Below are 6,000 nucleotides of genomic sequence, written 5' to 3'. Positions count from 1 at the left end.
CCCACCCCCACCAGCCGCCACACCTCTCCCAGGTAACACTGCCAAAAAAACATCCCGCTCTGCCCTGACTCACTCACTCTGTCCCACCTGGGCAAGTCCATTCCTGGCTCTGGGCTTCAGTTTCCCCATCTGCCCATAAGGAGGGGGTGGGGCTCCAAGATCTTCTGTAATTCATCACTGTCGCTTTCATCCATCAATGAAGCAAGTATTGATTGAGAGGAAGAGTGGGGAGGGAGAGAGCTCCCATTTGCTGAGCACCAACTGAGGCTCAGAGACACGTGGGGACTCACCTAAGGATACACAGCCAGTATCCAGAACTGCCTGTGACCTGTCCTCTCCCCTGGCTGGTGCCTACCCACTGTGCACAGGGTACTGGGATCAGTACTGAGGGGAACCACAGATGGCCCAATCTTTGTTCTCTAGGACTTATTCCTGCCAGGGGTGGAGACTCCTAGGTCTGAAAGGGTTGAGGTCTAGAAGTTGTGGGGACCTTGCGGCCAGGTTCAAGCCTGTCATCGACTGACGGCCTGCTAGTGTGACTTCAGGTCAACCAAGGATGCAGATTTCTTGGAGTGGGAAGGGGGTTTTACGTCAGTGGTTTTCAGACTTTATTAGCAATGGAATCCTTTCTACAGACAGAATCTTAAGGTAGCACCCCAATATGTAAAGAGCATTCAAGCAGAGGTGTTCTGGTTGAATTGAGGTGAGGAGGTCAAGGTTCCACCCACCAGACCTCCTCCTCCTTTCTCTCCACACCCCAGGAACTATTTGGACTTTCTCTCTCTTTTTATTTTCTTTTAAATTTATTTATTTATTTTTGGCTGCGTTGGGTCTTCATTGCTGCACGCGGGCTTTCACTAGTTGTGGCGAGCTGGGGCTACTCTTCGCTGCGGTGCGCGGGCTTCTCATTGCAGTGGATTCTCTTGTTGCAGAGCACAGGCTCTAGGCATGCGGGCTTCAGTAGTTGTGGCTCTCGGGCTCTAGAGCACAGGCTCAGTAGTTGTGGCGCACGGGCTTAGTTGCTCTGTGGCATGTGGGATCTTCCCGGACCAGGGCTCGAATCTATGTCCCCTGCGTTGGCAGGCGGATTCCTTTTTTTATAAATTTATTTATTTATTTTTGGCTGTGTTGGGTCTCAGTTTCTGTGTGAGGGCTTTCTCTAGTTGCGGCGAGCGGAGGCCACTCTTCATCGCGGTGCGCGGGCCTCTCACTGTTGTGGCCTCTCTTGTTGCGGAGCACAGGCTCCAGATGCATAGGCTCGGTAGTTGTGGCTCACGGGCCTAGTTGCTCCACGGCACGTGGGATCTTCCGAGACCAGGGCTCGAACCCATGTCCCCTGCATTGGCAGGAATATTCTCAACCACTGCGCCACCAGGGAAGCCCCTGTTTTGGTGTTCTTATAGCTCTAAGTGTTGCTAGAAGTCAGATGAGGGAAAGTCTCCACTGGCAATGGCAGAGGAAGCCTTCTTGGGGACAGGAGTACGGAGGACTTGGAGAGGTGCAGAGAAGTGCAACCAATAATGCCTGCAGCTACCATGAATGAGGCCCAGAACCTTGCGTAGGATGCTTTAACTGCATCTTCTATTTCAGCATCCCAACAGCCCTCCGAGGTAATCCTATTCACACCCCCATTTTACAGACAAGAAGGCTGAGACTCAGTGAAGAGACTTGCCTAGTGTAGCTCTTTACCCCTGTGCTATAGTGAGTGTGTGTGTGTGTGTGTGTGTAGGTGGGGTGTGGGGATAGGGAGGATGTTACAGAACATGGGGGAGGAAAAACCAGTTTGACAAGGGGGACAGAAGGGACCTTGAATGCTGTGCTGAGGGTCCAGTTCGGCCTGATGGGAAACAGGGAGACTGGCCGGAGCTGAGACTGAGCATGCCACAGAGGCTCGGGCTCTGTACGAGACAGCTCAGGACGGGAAGATTTGGAGGTGCCAGTACCCAGGGAGGTCGGCAGTTGGGGGGCGGGGACAGAAAGATCACTGAACCACAGGTTATGCCTGGGCTTCCTGGCTCTACCTTTGGACTAGTTGGTGACCTTGGCCGCTCCACCTCTGCCCCAGCTTCCCTGGCTATCGGGAGGACTAAATGCAATAATACATGAGAACGTCACGACCGTGCAGGGAGCGGTGCAAATGTGTCCCATTGATCTTGTCGCCCTTCAGGTGTGCGTTCGGATGGCGCTGGGAGATGCTGTGAGAACTCCCTGGTCCTAGCACCTCTTCTCCCTGGGAGCGTCTTCCTAGCAGGAGGGGATTGGAAGGGAGGGTTCTCATGGGTGTCGGCATCATGTGCGTTATTTGCCTCCAGAGATCCACCTGCACTGAGAGCAGGAGGAATTATGAGAGAAGGATCGAACCTGCTTCATTTTCCCAATGAGGCCAGAGAGGACAAGAGACTGAGGCCACCTGGCAGGTAGAGGTGCTAGAGGGTCCCAAGGAGTTTCTCCCCCATATCTGGGTGTGCCACTGACCTGTCCCTAGCCCAGCCCCTGCTACCCTTCTGGGCCAGTCAGCTCAGAGCCACAGGAAGCGGAGGGAGCAGTGTCGCTGATCTCAGTGAAAGTGAACCCCCATTGATCTTCAGGGCTGGAGGGGGGCCCACAAGGAGGAGACACTGAGGGAGAAGGGGGTGTGGAAATGAAGGTCAAAGCCATCCCTTCTTGCACCGCTTCTCCTCCGCCTTCAGGATTCTTCCTCTATGACCCCAACTCCTGGAAGACCATGTAGAAGACAGCACTACCGCAGCTCTGCTGGCGGGCTCCGCGTTCTCAGTGAGAGCCACTGGGACAGTGGAGTTCCTTGGAAAATGAGGAGGAAGGCCTTTTCTGAGTTGCTGAGAGTACAATGGGAAAAAGCTTCCCTTCTCTCTGGTCCCATGATCAGAGAAACCTGGAGGAGGATTCAGGGAGGGAGAGGACGTGAGTAGGAGGGATGGCAGATTGAGTGTCAGGGAAGGGGACTCTGAAAAGGGATGAGACTTGGTAAGGGACATAGAGGTTCAGAAAGGAGAATGGGGGCTCAGAAGGGAGGCTAGGGGCTCAATGACAGGGATAGGAGGCCCAGTGAGCAGGACTGCCAGGTCAAACTTTTTTTAAAAATAAATTTACTTATTTATTTATGTATTTATGGCTGCGTTGGGTCTTTGTTGCCGTGTGCGGGCTTTCTCTAGTTGTGGAGAGCGGGGGCTACTCTTCGTTGCAGTGCATGGGCTTCTCATTGTGGTGGCTTCTCTTGTTGCAGAGCACGGGCTCTAGGCACGCGGGCTTCAGTAGTTGTGGCACACGGGCTCAGTAGTTGTGGCTCGCAGGCTCTAAAGCGCAGGCTCAGTAGTTGTGGTGCACGGGCTTAGTTGCTCCGCAGCATGTGGGATCTTCCCCGACCAGGTCTCAAACCCGTGTCCCCTCCACTGGCAGGTGGATTCTTAACCACTGCGCCACCAGGGAAGCCCTGCCAGGTCAAACTTGATTGAACACCTATTAAGGTCCCTCCTCCTTAAAATAGTAGATACACAATATAAATGCTGGATAATTAAAAACATAAACAAAAACACGTATCCAAGTTCAAAGGCAAGAATGAGAAATCTCTAAGGGCCAGAAATTCCGGTGGTGAGCAGGAGTTGCAGCTGTACCTCTGAGGAAGGATTCAGCATTCCAGCAGGATGGGAAGTACACTTGCAGACCCCACTAGTGGCAAGGGCTGTGGTAGGCTCCCTGCTTAAAGCTGGGCCTGGGAAAGTGCTGCCTGCCATAAACAGGACTAAAATATCTGCCTGCTAGCCGCCTGGTCCTGGCTTTGGGTAGAAAGAGTACCCATATGATTAGGACACCTTAAGCCCGTTCACATGGAATGCGGACTCAGAATCTGATATTCACGACATATAAAAATCCCAAAAGACACTTATATAAGAGCTAGTTTGGGGCTGGTGCTTTTCTACAAGGCTTGGGCAGATACAGCTGAGAAATCGCCCCAAAGGGTGGCCTCCATATCCCAGGGTACAGCAGGAAAATGTGCTGAAGCTAACCATCTCAAGGATAAACTTCACAACGTATAAGAAATACAATATTTTAAGAGGCACCTCTCTCAAGGAAGAATTCATATTTAAAGATCTAGAGATAATGGAGCAATCTGAAAAGAAGTTTTAGTTAAAATCTTCAAGAAGATGAAGGAATAACATCTATAGAACAAAAACAGAAAGATATCAGACAGAAACATGTAACAGATATGAACAGAACTATCTAGAAATTTTGGAAATGAAAACTAACGTCACTGACATTTTAAAAAAATCAGTAGATGGGTTAGTAAATACAGGTGAAGAGAGAATAAGTTAATTAGAAGCTATAACTGAGAAAATCCTCCAGAATGAAGCATAGAACAATAAAACAGTTAAACATATGAAAGAAAAGAGACAAAGAAGATTGAATGAGAAACTCCAGCATACATATTATTACTTCCAGAAAAAGATACTGGAAAGACGAAGCTCTTTCCAGAAATAAGACATGAATTTCTAGATTTAAAAGGCCCACAGAGTGCCTAGTAAGATAGCTTTAAAAACAAATCAAAACTACATCTAGACACCCTGTAGCCAAAGTGTAGAAAGACAAGAATAATGAGGAAATTTAAAAGCCACCAGAAAGAAAAAATAGCTTATCTACAAAGGTCCAATAATTGAATTGACAGTAAGCATCTCATCAGCAACAACAGATGCCAAAAGACAGTGGAATAGTATCTTCAGGGTGCTGAAGGCAAATAACTGTGAACGTAGGATCCCACACATTGCCAAACTGTCATTTAAATAAAGGGCAAAATAAAGACATTTTGGCACATTCAATATCTTAGAAACTTCTGTCCCATGGACCTTCGCTGAAAGAGAGAGGCACAAGGGCTTGGGAGCTGGAGAGGCGATGTGGCTCAGGGCTGCGGAGGGAGGCTGGGCTCTGTTTTGGACCTGTCTTCAGCACCAGCCAGCCTGAGGAGCTCAGCCCAGCCTGGCTCAGCCAGGGCCCAGCTCAGGTTCTCCCCTCCTGAGTGCCAGCCTTGCTATCCTCTTATCCCCTCATGGTAGTGGCCCAGCACCCAAGCTGGGGAGTACCACTGCCAGTCTGGCTCAGAGGCCTCCTTGAGGAGGCCAGGCCCAAGTTTCTCATGTGACCAGGTTTTGCCTGGCCCTCTGCCCTGGGGCCCTCTCCTCCTGGGAGGTCAGTGAGCAATGGGACAAAAGCTAGGTCCCTATGCAGGAGTTGGGGGGCGAGGGCTTTCATTCTCTGTAGGAAAAGAATCACTTATCAGAGGGGACGAGACCAGTGGGGCTGAGCCGCCTGGGACGGGAGACTTCTTGGAGCACCTGGCTCCACTCAACCAGCTGGTGCCCTTGGGTAATTTCTTAAACTCTTTGAGCCTCAGTTTCTCATTAATGAGCAGGATACCTACCTAATGAAGATGTGAAGATGAAATGAGAGAATCCATCTAGCTTTAGATGTATTTTCCTACACAGAAATTTCTTAAAAGAATCATCTCCATCGAATACTCCTGCCTAGCATATCATCAGTCAGTGCTCAGCAGAAAACTGTTCCCAACAAAAAAGTGACAGCGACAGCCAATGAGCAGCGGTAGGAATGTGTGCAGTGTCGGAGGCCCCATCTTCAGGGAAGAGTTCGTGTTTGTGAACTCAGTCATCAGTTACTGTCATTCTCTTGGTGCCAGGCCCTGAGCTGGGCTCTGGAAGCATGGAGATGACCCTGAACTGGAGGACCATCGGTGAGGAAGACAGCCAAAACCAGAAAGTTCTAACAGACTGTTCAGAGCCTAACTCGTCTTGTGTTTGTTGTCTATCTTTCCCCTCCCCACTCCCACCTCTCCCCCGGCCCCCAACCCAGTATAAGCTCCATGATAGCACAAACCTCATCTGGATGGTTTTCAGCTGTCTTCACAATGTCCAAAACAATGTCTGAAACACAGAAAGTGCCAAAGAAACATTTGTTGAACGACTGTGTATATGA

The sequence above is a fragment of the Delphinus delphis genome, chromosome 1 (genome assembly GCF_949987515.2).
Source record: "Delphinus delphis chromosome 1, mDelDel1.2, whole genome shotgun sequence".
Lineage (NCBI taxonomy): Eukaryota > Metazoa > Chordata > Mammalia > Artiodactyla > Delphinidae > Delphinus > Delphinus delphis.
The sequence above is the reverse complement of the archived record's forward strand: the minus strand, read 5'-3'. Positions refer to the sequence as shown.